This window comes from Lactuca serriola, chromosome 5 (genome assembly GCF_051521515.1).
Source record: "Lactuca serriola cultivar US96UC23 chromosome 5, Lser_US96UC23_V15, whole genome shotgun sequence".
Lineage (NCBI taxonomy): Eukaryota > Viridiplantae > Streptophyta > Magnoliopsida > Asterales > Asteraceae > Lactuca > Lactuca serriola.
In genome coordinates, this window is record NC_136412.1 from 30,954,354 (window position 1) to 30,966,876 (window position 12,523).

The following is a 12,523-nucleotide window of genomic DNA, read 5'->3' on the forward strand; positions in this document are numbered from 1 at the left end:
ACCCAAATAGCATGGATTGTTTGATCCATTTTATCCATCCTCCTATCCATGCTTTTCAACATTGCCATAACTTCCGAAAAATCTTCTGAAGCTGCATAAGTTGATCCCTTTGTCACATCATTTCTTGGGTTGTGGTATTCTCTAGAATGCTTAGAGAATTCCTCAATTAGTTGTTTTATCACCGGGGGTGCCTTCTTTGTGAGCGCTCCTTGCGAGTCAAGTAATTACCTTGTCGTCACGTTTACTCCATCATAAAAAATGGAGACTTCTTGCTGACTATTAAGATCATGTTGTGGGCAATTCCTTAGTAAGCCTTTGTACCTCTCCCACACCTCATAAAGTGATTCTCCGGCTTGTTGCTCAAAATTAGCTATAGCTTTCTTCAACTTGTATATCTTTGATGGCGGGCAAAATTGATCAGCAAACTCTTCTTTCATTTTAGCCCATGTGGTGATGGATCCTGGAGGGAGTGATTTTAGCCAGTCTTTTGCAACGCCTTTAAACGTGACCGGTAACATATGAAGCAAAACGGTGTCACGGGCCACATTAGGAAATTTAACATAATCAGCTATGTCATTGACCTCTTCTAGGTGCTTGTACGCGTCTTCGTGATCTTTTCCATACAACAGAATTTCTTTAAGTTGGGCGAGTATGTGGCCTTTAAGTTCGAAAGTGGTTGTCGTGAGAATCACGGGTTGCATTAGTCTTGGGCCGGTATTGTTACGTATCCTCTTCTTCCATTCTCCCATGGGGACTTCATCGATGTTAGCCATGGGCTTAGCTAATTCTCCTTCCAATTCGCTTTCTTCCTTTGTTTCAGATTCTCCCCTTTCGGTTTCGTACTCGGTGTCCTCCTTTTTCGGGTCTTCGTCCTCCACTGAAGAGAAGTTGGATTCTCCTACTTTGTTCCCCTTTTTCTTACTAAAGACAACTTTTAGATTCTTCAAAGGTGAGTTCTTTGAAGATGCAGATTCTCCAACGGTTTTGCCTTTGTTCTTCCTTAAAGTAGCTTCCCCGTCTTCAAGTGGTGGATTTAAAGGTGTATTGCCTCCTCTGGTCATAAACACTTTGCAATCAAAGCAAGAAAAACACGTAAAAAGAACAAAAAGCGAAACTGGAAATCAACACTGAAGTCGCCGAGTAGGTTTGACTACACTCGGCGAGTACACTGCCTAAAAGCCTAAAAACAAATTAAAAAACAAATAAGAACAAATAAATACTAAAACTTAACCTGATTACTAAATTACTGAAAAATAACTTTGTGCAAGATAAACTCAAACAAAGGATCGATAAAACTATAAATTAGAATTAATTTTTGAATCGTTCGCCGACAACGACGCCAAAAACATGATGTGTGTAAAACCAACTTGTTTTATTCCTACTCTAAAAATATAATTTAAACACACAAAGGTAGTGAACCTATCTTTTAGTGGTATAGTTGAATAAGTAGGATGTCGAACTTGAGGAACGGAACCTAATAACTTATTTTAACCAACATGTAGTAAAATTAAAAGGGTTTTCTCTAGTTTTACAAGACTAGAAACTTGGACACACTAACTAACACGCAATTAACAAATCAACTAAAACCAAGTAAAATTCATCAAATTTAATAAAAGGTTTTTGCTTAGGTTCAACTCATTCACTCCTATGCTTAATTTTATGGCGAAGCAATAGATTAATTGTTATTGGTTACCGACTAAAGTGATTAGATTCGCATTCGCTATTACCAATCCTTAGAAAACCAATTAATTTAAGCAATGATCAAGTGTTTAAGTTAATTAATTCCCTAGTTCAATTATTCGGATTAAATAAGACTTGTAATTGGTTAATCAAATTACTAATTCAATTAGCCTCTTGTTGTTGGTTTATCAACAAGAAGAGATGTTCACTAATTTACCCATTCTCTAATTAATCCTAGTTTCATATTCACTAATCCTAGGCACATAACAAAGTGTTCACATAAATCATATGAGCTAAACAATTAAGAGATGTTCATGCAGCCAAATTGCCTTCCTATTAACAGAGAATAGTTGTGGTTAATGCATAAGGATCTTTACCAAGCTTAATTTAACAAAATCACCAATAATCATTTAATAAAACCATAAAATTAATCCATAGGAGTAAAATTGTCTTCCCTAAACATAAACTAGTAAATTTAGCTCATGATTACAGTAGTCAAAAAGCTAAAAATGAAAGTAATCAACTCAAACATTGTTCAATTCAAAGATAAAGTGGAAAATTAAACCTAAGTTGCCTTGAATCTTCTAAGAATGAGAGATTAGGGTTCTTCTCACATTCTTTAGGTCTCCAAGGGTCACCTTAGTCGCAAAGTATCCTCCAGAAAAGCCAGAAAAGATAGTGGATTCGGAATTTGACTTCTATTTATAAGATCCTCAAAACTGGGACAACTCGTCGAGTTTCTTTGTAAAATCCGTGTACGGCAAGGACTGTTCGTATTGCTTCGCGAACATTTGTGGAAACTCGTCGAGTAGATGCTTGGACTCTCCGAGTATCTTCAGGTTTGTACTTCTTTCTTCATTCTCCAGCTTCTAATTGTTTCTCCTTCCTCATTTTTGCTCCCGAGCAAGACTTCGGGACTGAAAATACAATCTAAACATTATTAAGTACCTTTTGTCCATAATATGCAAATAATTAGCTAATAATTGACAAAAATCTATACTAAATATAAGGCTAAATATGCACATATCACCAACCATGCAGGTATTTACACTATATTGTCTAATAACACACCCCATTCTAATTATTTGGGTCCTTGATACAATTTGTGGTATTCACATATGTAATGATTTGCAGGGACTAAGAAGAAGTGAGAATGTGGAGCATGGGAAGATAAACTTGATCATGGGGAATATGATAGCGTCACCTGTCACCAAGATTGGAGTTTATTCTTTGTTGCCAAAGAGTGGGTTAATATTAGATTTGAACAAAGGTTGTTACTCGTCTGAAATGGCGAGAAATGTTATTTCCTTTCATGTTTTAATGAACAAGGGTTTAGCTTTTCATTTGATTATGAGTGTGGTGGTATTAATGCTTTCTTTAACAATGTTCTTTATTTTAAAGCATTACCTTGTGATGGTGTGTATGAAACTATGTCGGTTCTTGATAACCTAGGAAATAATGTGTTGTGTATCGATTCTTCCACTAACTTGGATAAAGCATCATTATGGCATTGTCGTCTTGGACATGTAAGCAAGAAACGCATAGGCCAACTCCAAAGGGTTTAAAGTCGGATGATAGTTGTGAATCTTGTTTACTTGGGAAAATGACAAAGTCACCTTCACTAGTTCTTGTGCTAGGGGTGAGGGTTTGTTGGATCTCATGCATACTGATGTATGTGGACCCTTCAGAACCTCCACAAGGGATGCTAACCGCTTCTATGTGACTTTTACTGATGATTATAGTAGTTATGGATATGTCTACTTAATGAAGCATAAGTCAGAAACCTTTGAAAAATTCAAGGAGTGTAAACAGGAAGTGCAGAATCAGTTAGGCAGGAAGATTAAGATGCTTCGATTCGATCGAGGTGCTGAGTATCTTAGTACAGAGATCCTTCACTATCTTAAGGAATGTGGGATTGTCTCACAATTGACACCTCCCAAGACACCACAGCTTAATGGTGTGGCTGAGAGGCATAATTGAACCTTGTTGGATATGGTTCGTTCCATGATGAGTTGAGCTTCGCTACCAATCTCATTCTGGGGGTATACCTTATAGACTACCGCCCATATTCTTAATCTAGTCCCTACCAAAAAGGTTGCCAGAACACCTCACGAGACGTGGACTGGAAAAGTTCCCAATCTAGACCACATCAATATTTGGGGTTGCGAGGCTTTTGTGAGGCGCAAGACACATGATAAGCTCGAACCTCGAATTGAGAGGTGTATTTTCATCGGCTACCAACAGAAATACTTTGGTTATCTCTTCTACAGGCCCAGTGATAATGTGGTCTTTGTAGCAAGGAGAGGAGTCTTTCACGAGAGAGAGTTCATAAGCCAAGGTAATAGTGGGAGGCAAATTAACCTTGAAGAAATTCAAGAGTCAACTGGTGAAGGAACCTCAAACCCTAGCAATCAACCTGAAGAGGAAACTCCTGTTGATCTGACAGACGAGTCTGTACCTCTGAGGCGTTCCACGAGAGTTAGGAATGCACCTAAGCATTACTATGGTTTCCATATTAGTGCAGAAGGTGATACACTTATCAGTGATAGCACACTGGTAAGTCTGGATGAACCTAACAGCTACTCGGAAGCTATGGCAGGCCATGAGTCGGCTAAATGGAAAGAGGCTATGGACAACGAGATACAGTCCATGTATGATAATAAAGTTTGGAACTTGGTTGACAATGTACCAGCTCGTAAGACAGTCAGGTGCAAATGGATCCTCAAGAAGAAGACCGACATAGATGGTAATGTACACACTTATAAGGCACGACCGGTTGCAAAGGGCTTTCCTCAAACTCCGGGAATTGACTATTATGAGATCTTTTCACCAGTAGTGAAGATTAAGTCAATTAGGGTTATGCTAGCCATTGCTGCATTTCATGACTATGAAATATGGAAAATGGATGTCAAAAACCGCTTTCATTAATGAAAAGTTGGCTGAGGATGTTTACATGTGTCAACCAGAGGATTTTGTCAGCGCAGAGTACCCTAATAGATTGTGTAAGCTTGAGAATTCCATCTATGGATTGAAACAAGCACTTCGCAGATGGAATCTTTTTTTCGATGAGAAAGTCAAAGAGTTTGGCTTTTCGAGGAGCAAAGATGAATCTTGTGTATATGTCAAGGCTGGTGGGAGTATAGTTAGCTGCCTATATCTTAGGGTTAAGGATTTTAAGAGACATGAGTAAAAGATTAATTGGGCTTAGTCAAAGTACCTACTTTGATAAGGTGTTGAATAGGTTCGACATGCAGAATTCCAAGAAAGGAGACTTACTGATCCTGAGTAACGCCAGTTTGAGTAAGACTCAGATCTCGAGTACAGAGGCTGATATAGCGGTGATGAGTCGAGTACCATATCCTTCCACTGTAGGCTCGATCATGTATGCTATATATCAGGGGAATCCTGGCAAGGCTCACTAGACTACGGTAAAGAACATTCTCAAGTACCTGCAGAGGACTAAGGATTGGCTCCTTACCCTCGGTGGGAGTGAGGCAGCAAAGGAGGCTATATGGCTAAAGAACCTCATTGGAGACCTTAGAGTTGTACTGGATATAAAGGAGCCTATGGAGATTTTCTATGATAGTGAAAGTGCAGTTTCCTTAGCCAAGGAACCAAGGGATCACGGAAGATCCAAACACATTGATAGAAAATACCATTTCATCAGACATCGAATAGAAGAAGGACTCCTCGTGGCAAAGAGGGTTTCATCAGATGAGAACCCAACAAATCCCCTCACGAAGGGACTGGGTAGGGTTAGGCCTCTTCATCATGTGAGGCGCATAGGGCTAAAGGATGATATTAGTTTTAGAAATTAGATAGCTTTGAAATTTGTAAACTGTAATTGACATTTGATGATAGTTTTAGAAATTAGATAGTTTAAGTAAAGTGTTGCTATCTTATGTCAATCATTTACTATCATTTCATTTTGCATGTTTTGACTTCCAGAATAATTATGTTATGGTATATCATATTATTCAAATTCTCCATAGTCAGTCATATGTTTGAAGTAGATATGAATCCAGACTGTCATGAAGTTGGTTGTAGATGTCTAAGGTGTTGGACATAGCAAGAGTTGCTACAACACTCATGTGTGCTCAGAAGTTTTGAGTATTGGATTCAACCAATGCTCACTTGTATCACTTCATGGAATTTATCTCGAGTGATAATGAGACGATAATATCATATAAGTCTTCAAACCTAGAGATATGAGTTATTGATTATGAGTTGGTTATACATTGATTGTAAGAAAACGTATTGGTAACTCGATGTTATAAAACGTGCCTTTGTGTATGATTCAACAAATATTAGAACAAGCATATGAGTTGAAGTTTATTTGTTCCTTCTTGGATTAGAAGAGAAATCTGGGCCCCTCGATGATTTTGTGTTGACCTATGTACCGGGCCCGGTCAGAACTAAATTGATGTGTTCGATTCAGCTCTATGTCAAACAAATCGGAAATCGGGAAACAAACTATTGGACAATAAGTAAGACATTGTTCCACGTATTTCTCCTACTCATATCTAGAATATAGGATTATATGATCACATATCTTAAATGGCGTATCATCATCATCTCAGTTCCGCGAGACCTTGAAAGAGCTACGATCGGTTCCTGAAGTCATTCTTGCAATCATAGTTATTAGACTTATCCAAGTGGGAGACTATTGGATTAGGTGTTTAAGTTCATAACTATTTTTGGAATGTACTTGACCTGGTTAGAATGGTCCATTTTGGGTTGCATTGCATTGTAACACTTGGATAGACTAAACGAGAGAAAGGACACTTATGGTTTATTAATATATTATAAGTTCTAATATATTAATAATTTCATTTAATTAGTTTTGATCAATAATTAATTTAGAATTAATTTTAGTGATCAAAAAGAGACTAATTAAATATATGGGTTGATTGTGCAAAGCATCCATTCTTTTATAGCGGGATAATGATCCATGGTTTATTTAATTAGGCTAAAACCCATAAGGTGCTCCATGGATAGTCCATGGAGGTTATAAACCCATGGATCATGGAATATGGAAAGCCATGCCAATTAGGGTTTACATGTTGTAACCCTACTTCTGACACAACTATAAAAGGACCCCAATGCTGGCCAAATCGACACACTATGTGTAGAACAAGAGGGCTAGGCAATTTTTGAGTGATAGTGTACTTCTCTCAAAGTTATTCCAAGAGTTGTGGTGTTCTATGAAACATTTGAGGCATCAAACCTGAGGTGCTAGGCTCAGAAGGTTCTCAAGGAATCCAAGCAACAAGAAAGGTATGTTCTTCTACTAGCTTTTATGTTTCAAAGTTCCCCTTGCCATGCTAGTTAGGTTAAGAACCTTCAAAATAAAATTTGCTTGTATCTTCGTTAAACATAGATCCAATGTTTCTAGGGTTGCATGTACACCTTCGGAGTGTTAGAATGCTCAAAACCCTTCAAGACCAACCCAATACGCAGGGCATACTAGGATTACGCTCAGCGTACATCCAGTATGGCTTTTCTCACTCTCTTGGTCTTAACCCGTTAAGACCTTAGCTCATATCACATATCTGGAATCCGTAGAGGCTCTTACTCCATAAAGTCTGTGACTTTAAGCCTTTGCATGACTGATAAAGTCACAAACACCCAAAACTCTCACTCTCTTGTCTCAACATGCTCATATCTCATGCATGGTTTGATTCAAACGTCCAAGTCTTGATTTTTATGAATCTACATGACTGAAGATACTCAAAGGAGCTGATAATAAACTCTGGAGCTCTATGACAACCCGAAATTTCCATTCTGTAAAAACCATTTGATGCCAATAGAAGTAGAACAGTTACAGTGAAACTCCAGACTTCGAGAATAAGTTTGGCAGTTTTCAGGATTTACACTTAAGGAGATATTAAGAGAGTGGATGCACTAGGGTTTTGTAAAACACTGTTATTCCAATACTCTAGGATATTAGAGTTTATTCCGGGAATAAAAATATTTTCTGCCAAAAATCCCAGGACTATATATAGAAAACTGAACCAAATAGTTCATTAGTTACATTTCCAATTAGAGAAAAGCCAAAATTCTCTCTCACGGATCTTCGGGTTTTTATCCCAAATTGTGAGTAACTCTTTCTAGTAGTGTTAGAAAGCTTTTTAAATGTGTTCATAACATAGATTACATAGCTAAATCATTCGATTTAGGAGTTTACTCCCCAAGGCGTTCTTAGGCGGTAAACTCCCGAAACCAAGCCTAGATTGTCCCCCGTGATATACTACTACCTTGGACCTATATAGGAGTGTATTATGGACACGAAATCAAGCAAGGATCACCCAAGTTTGGGAGTTCACACCCCAAGAGTATCTTAGGCCGTAAACTCCAAAGTTCATGCTCAAAATGGTGCTTTTAAGGCACCTAAGGCCTTAGACTTTTACCTAGACTTGTTTCCATTAAATTAAGGGCCTTAAAGACAACAAAATCACCTTAAAAAGTGAGTTTACGGCCATGAAATGGTTCATGGGCCGTAAACTCATTAAAGGGGCACAAAAGTGTGTCAAGAGTCTTCATATGTTTGGAATAAAAGCCTAGAACTTATACCACTTGTGCATGAGGCTTGAAAACACCATAAACCTTCCCCCAAAGGAGTTTACGGCCATAATCTCCATGGGATATGGTCCCAGGGCCGTAAACCCCTATAAAAGGGGAAAATGTCACCCAAACACTTGATTTAGCCTTAAAACAATTCACCAAACTAGTTGTATAAATGATAGCTTTCGATTAGAGACCTTGTTGAGAGTTTACGGCCAGGAGTTTACTCCCCTGGGCCGTAAACTCCAAAGAATATGGTCATTTGACCATAAACTCCCATTAGATGTTGTGCACTCCTTTGTTGCAACCCATTTGCCTCCTAGAACTTGACCAAAAGTGTTTTCCTCGCGTTAAAATGTTTACACTTGTATAATTAGTGTTTTAATCACTAATTATTTATATACATATGCCTTCATATGTAATTAGGATCATTGTGTGTGTCTAAAGTCTTCACTTGACACCAAGCACTTGTCCGATCCTTCCTTACGATAACAGTCCGTTCAATTCCAGTCACTTACTGCAGGTGATTTCATACCCTTTAATCAATGTTTTAAACTGTTTTTAAATGTTTTATGGGGGGATACAAGTAGAATTACGCTAAATATTATATCCATCACATGTGATTAATAAGCAACATTCAAATGATTGGCTACTCATTAGCCGTTTTACCAAACAGTTTCCTTCAAATGTTTTCCATAAACATTTTATATGTTTTAAAACTCCTTATTACATTGTACATTTTACTCTGTATATTACATTACAAACTTATTTACAATTGTGCTTCAAACAAATGTTCTTTATACTAAAATGCTTTATCAAACCCATGCCTTCAAACCGTTTTATAGATTGACATCAAGTCCATCTTTTCTTAGAAAATATTTATGTTCAAAGGTTTTACAAATCTTATTTTATGCTTTTATATTATAAATTGAATGTTTAAAAGACTTAGGAAGGCTATCCACCCTATTTCCTTTTCGCGCTTGAGATGTGGTCTGGTGGGATATCGGGTACTCGTCCGAAGGTCGTTTAAATATTAGTTATATATCATGTGTACATATATAGTCATTAAAGGTCCTTCCAGTTCATCCCATGCCCTTAGGTAGCAAGGGTATACATCCATGTTCATACGTACCAGTTAGATTACTAGTAAACTACCATATGGGTAGTTTAGAAAGATACTAGAACTATTACTAGAACGCGATATCATATTATAAGTCAGTTCATTCATGAGTCAATACTTACTACTAGAAGAACATATACAGCTATACTACTAGAAGAACATATACAACTATACTACTAGAAGAACATATACAACTATATTACTAGAAGAACATATACAACTATACTAGAGAAGAACATATACAACTATACTAGAAAGAGAACATATACAACGATACTAGAACGAGTAAATTACTATACTTGCTAGGTAGACAGCACATACATTACAGCTAGAATAGTTCATTGCATTACATATATATGAATACGTTAATTATTGTGATATGTATCGGAGCGTGCCTTAAATGTCATGGCCCGAGTTGTAGTCAGAGTCTCTTGAAGGAAGAGCGTGAGTTTGCGTATAGATCTATACTGGATTGACTATCCTAGACCTTGCTGCTAGCTACAACGGGACCTGCAGGTCTGCGGGTGCCAAACGTCATACCTTTTTTTATGACCATTCTTATGTCGTTGTTACCAGTCAATAGTATGGTGCAATTAATCACATGATGCCTTAATATAAATCCGGTTTAAGGTAGTTAGTACAACAGTAGTTCCTATAATACAACACTACAATACTACATTAATTTCCCCTTTTCACATTTTAGTGATCATTTCACTTAAACATTAAATGTACAAACTATATTTTGTAAATGATAGTTACACTTGGGAAAATTACACACTTTTACAAGAAATGAACATTTAGAACATTTAAGTCTTGGTAGAAGACTACATTGAGAACAGTTAGGTCTTGGTAGAAGACACGCTTTATATAATAGTAGGAATCATAGGGATTTCTAGGGCTTTTCAAACGTTTATAGTTGTTTTACAAACATTTTTACATTTACAGTTCATATACATTTTCAATACTTACAATTCATATACATTTTCCATACTTACAGTTCTTAAAATTACAAATTTTTACATACAAATTAAGACACTAAAATACTTATGATCTCACCAGCTTCAAAGCTGATACTCGCTTTCAAAATTACTTGTCTCCTCAGGTCATCATATACAGGTACCGATGCAAGGAATAGGGAAGATGGAGCCCGTTGAAGACTCATCTTTCATTTTGATTTATGCTTTAGCGTTTATCAAAATTTGACAGAACACACTTGTATAATAATTATATTATTAATGCAATGGATGATGTTGTTGCTTGTTTACTACTTTACATAGTTGTGATACTGTACATGACGTCCTCCGCCCCAGAACGTTTCCGTCGTTCTTGGTTCTGGGGTGTGACAGATTGGTATCAGAGCATTGTTTATAGTGAATTAAGTATATCAACCCATAAAAGATATACTAACTATAAATACATAAGGGATTAAAAATACTCTGACCAAGAGTTTATACTTTAAATAGTAATATATTTAAGTAAGTATACGTGCTGCATTCATACTAAAATCAGTGTCACTAGGACAGTACAAAAGAATTACGATTGTTGGGCAACACAAGTGGGCTTAGAGACATATGGTCAAAACTGGGAAGATATAGCCTGATCACCTATATTATCCGAGAGTTGACTAGCATGTGCCTAAGTTTAATTGTGTGGTTGCAACAATGCTAAAATCTTACCAACCCTACCACAATCAGAACAATAGAACATAACATTAAAATTTAAAATACTATATGAGTATTTGGTGTTACTATAAGTACTTTATACTTGAGAACTAAAAGGGGATCTTCATTACTAAGTTGATAGTTGCTATGTGGATACACTAAGGATATATGTAATTAGGATGTTATAGACTGAGAATCTGTGAAATTTTACTTTACCCCGATTCTGTGTGAATTTGGAGTTAAGGTCACATATTCGAAGGCCTATCCTGTTTCGATTACATATAACTGGTATGCACTTCACAAATAGCGATGTAACTGATGAAGATTTTCTAAATAATTATCTAGATAGTTCGTCTAATAATTATTTTCTTACCCCAATTCTCGCGTAGATAACATAGTTGGACTCCATCCCCACTGCAACCAGTTGCTTCCGAACGAGGTCATTGCTGGTTGGTTTGGTGAAGAACCAGATAATGATCATCCTATCCTTCTGATGATCACCATGATTAAGACCCTTCAGACGATGCTAAATCCGAACCCGAGGTTGAGAACCTACCCCAAGCAGCTCCATTTCCAATTCCTAACCCTCGTCCGGCTTTTCATAGCCCGACGCTTGAGTGGGTGGAATGCTTGGAAACATGGAGCCAAGGACAAGATCAGCCCATGCCATTTAATGGTGACCGAAGCTTTTACGACCTGAGCGATGGGGGCTCAGCAGATAGAGTCTTGCCAATCTTTGTCCGTAGAGTGGCCCGAAATGAGATTCAAGGCAGGAAAGCCCTACATCAGATTACCGAAGATGTCGTTGATACGAGAATGCATACCATCCGCACCATTTGTCTAGAAGAGGCTCGCGAGAAATCTGAGAGAAACCATGAAACTCTGCTGCAAGCACTGACTGAATCACGAGCCGAAGTCATAGAGCTCCGAGTATGCCAGAGGGTGTACGAAAGACACCTACTTGATCTGGAATGTCAACTGGCTGAACTGAGAGTTCACCAGAGGGATGACCGTCGCGAGTAGTAGACGCCTTACTTTATTTTCCTTATTAAAAGGAATCGTTTTTTTTGTCTTTGGCCGATGTGGCATTTTCTATGAAATTACCTTATACTATAAGTACTTTGGGTTAGGTCCTTATGCTGTCAAGAACTATCTTCTCTGGATATGATGTAAGACCTTTACAAGGTCATTTTCCTGAATCTTTACGTCGTGAATATCAAAGATATTGATAGCCGACTAACTTCCGTGTCATTCTTTATTCAAGTACTCTTATCATACATTTATTGGAGTCTAGCTGAAACCTGCTTTAGTCAAGGCATTGGACTATAGTAATTTAGCTCCGGAGACATTTCCAAGTGTCTTTCAGTGGTTGGATCTTGTTATTCACCAACCCACGATACCTCGGCTTGAACGACAAACGTCTTGAGACCATTCTACGAACTTACTTCTACTCATTACTAGGACTGCATCATAGTGATGTAGGTGAAACCTTCGTGAT

At 37.5% G+C, this 12,523-nt stretch overlaps 1 non-coding gene across 1 annotated transcript; it reads left to right on the forward strand.

Moving 5' to 3' along the window:
- The first annotated feature begins 282 nt into the window (after positions 1–282).
- On the forward strand, positions 283–389 carry LOC145056121 (small nucleolar RNA R71). Its single transcript, XR_013685657.1, has one exon. It is a non-coding gene; the product is annotated as a small nucleolar RNA R71 (small nucleolar RNA).
- Positions 390–12,523: the final 12,134 nt, after the last annotated feature.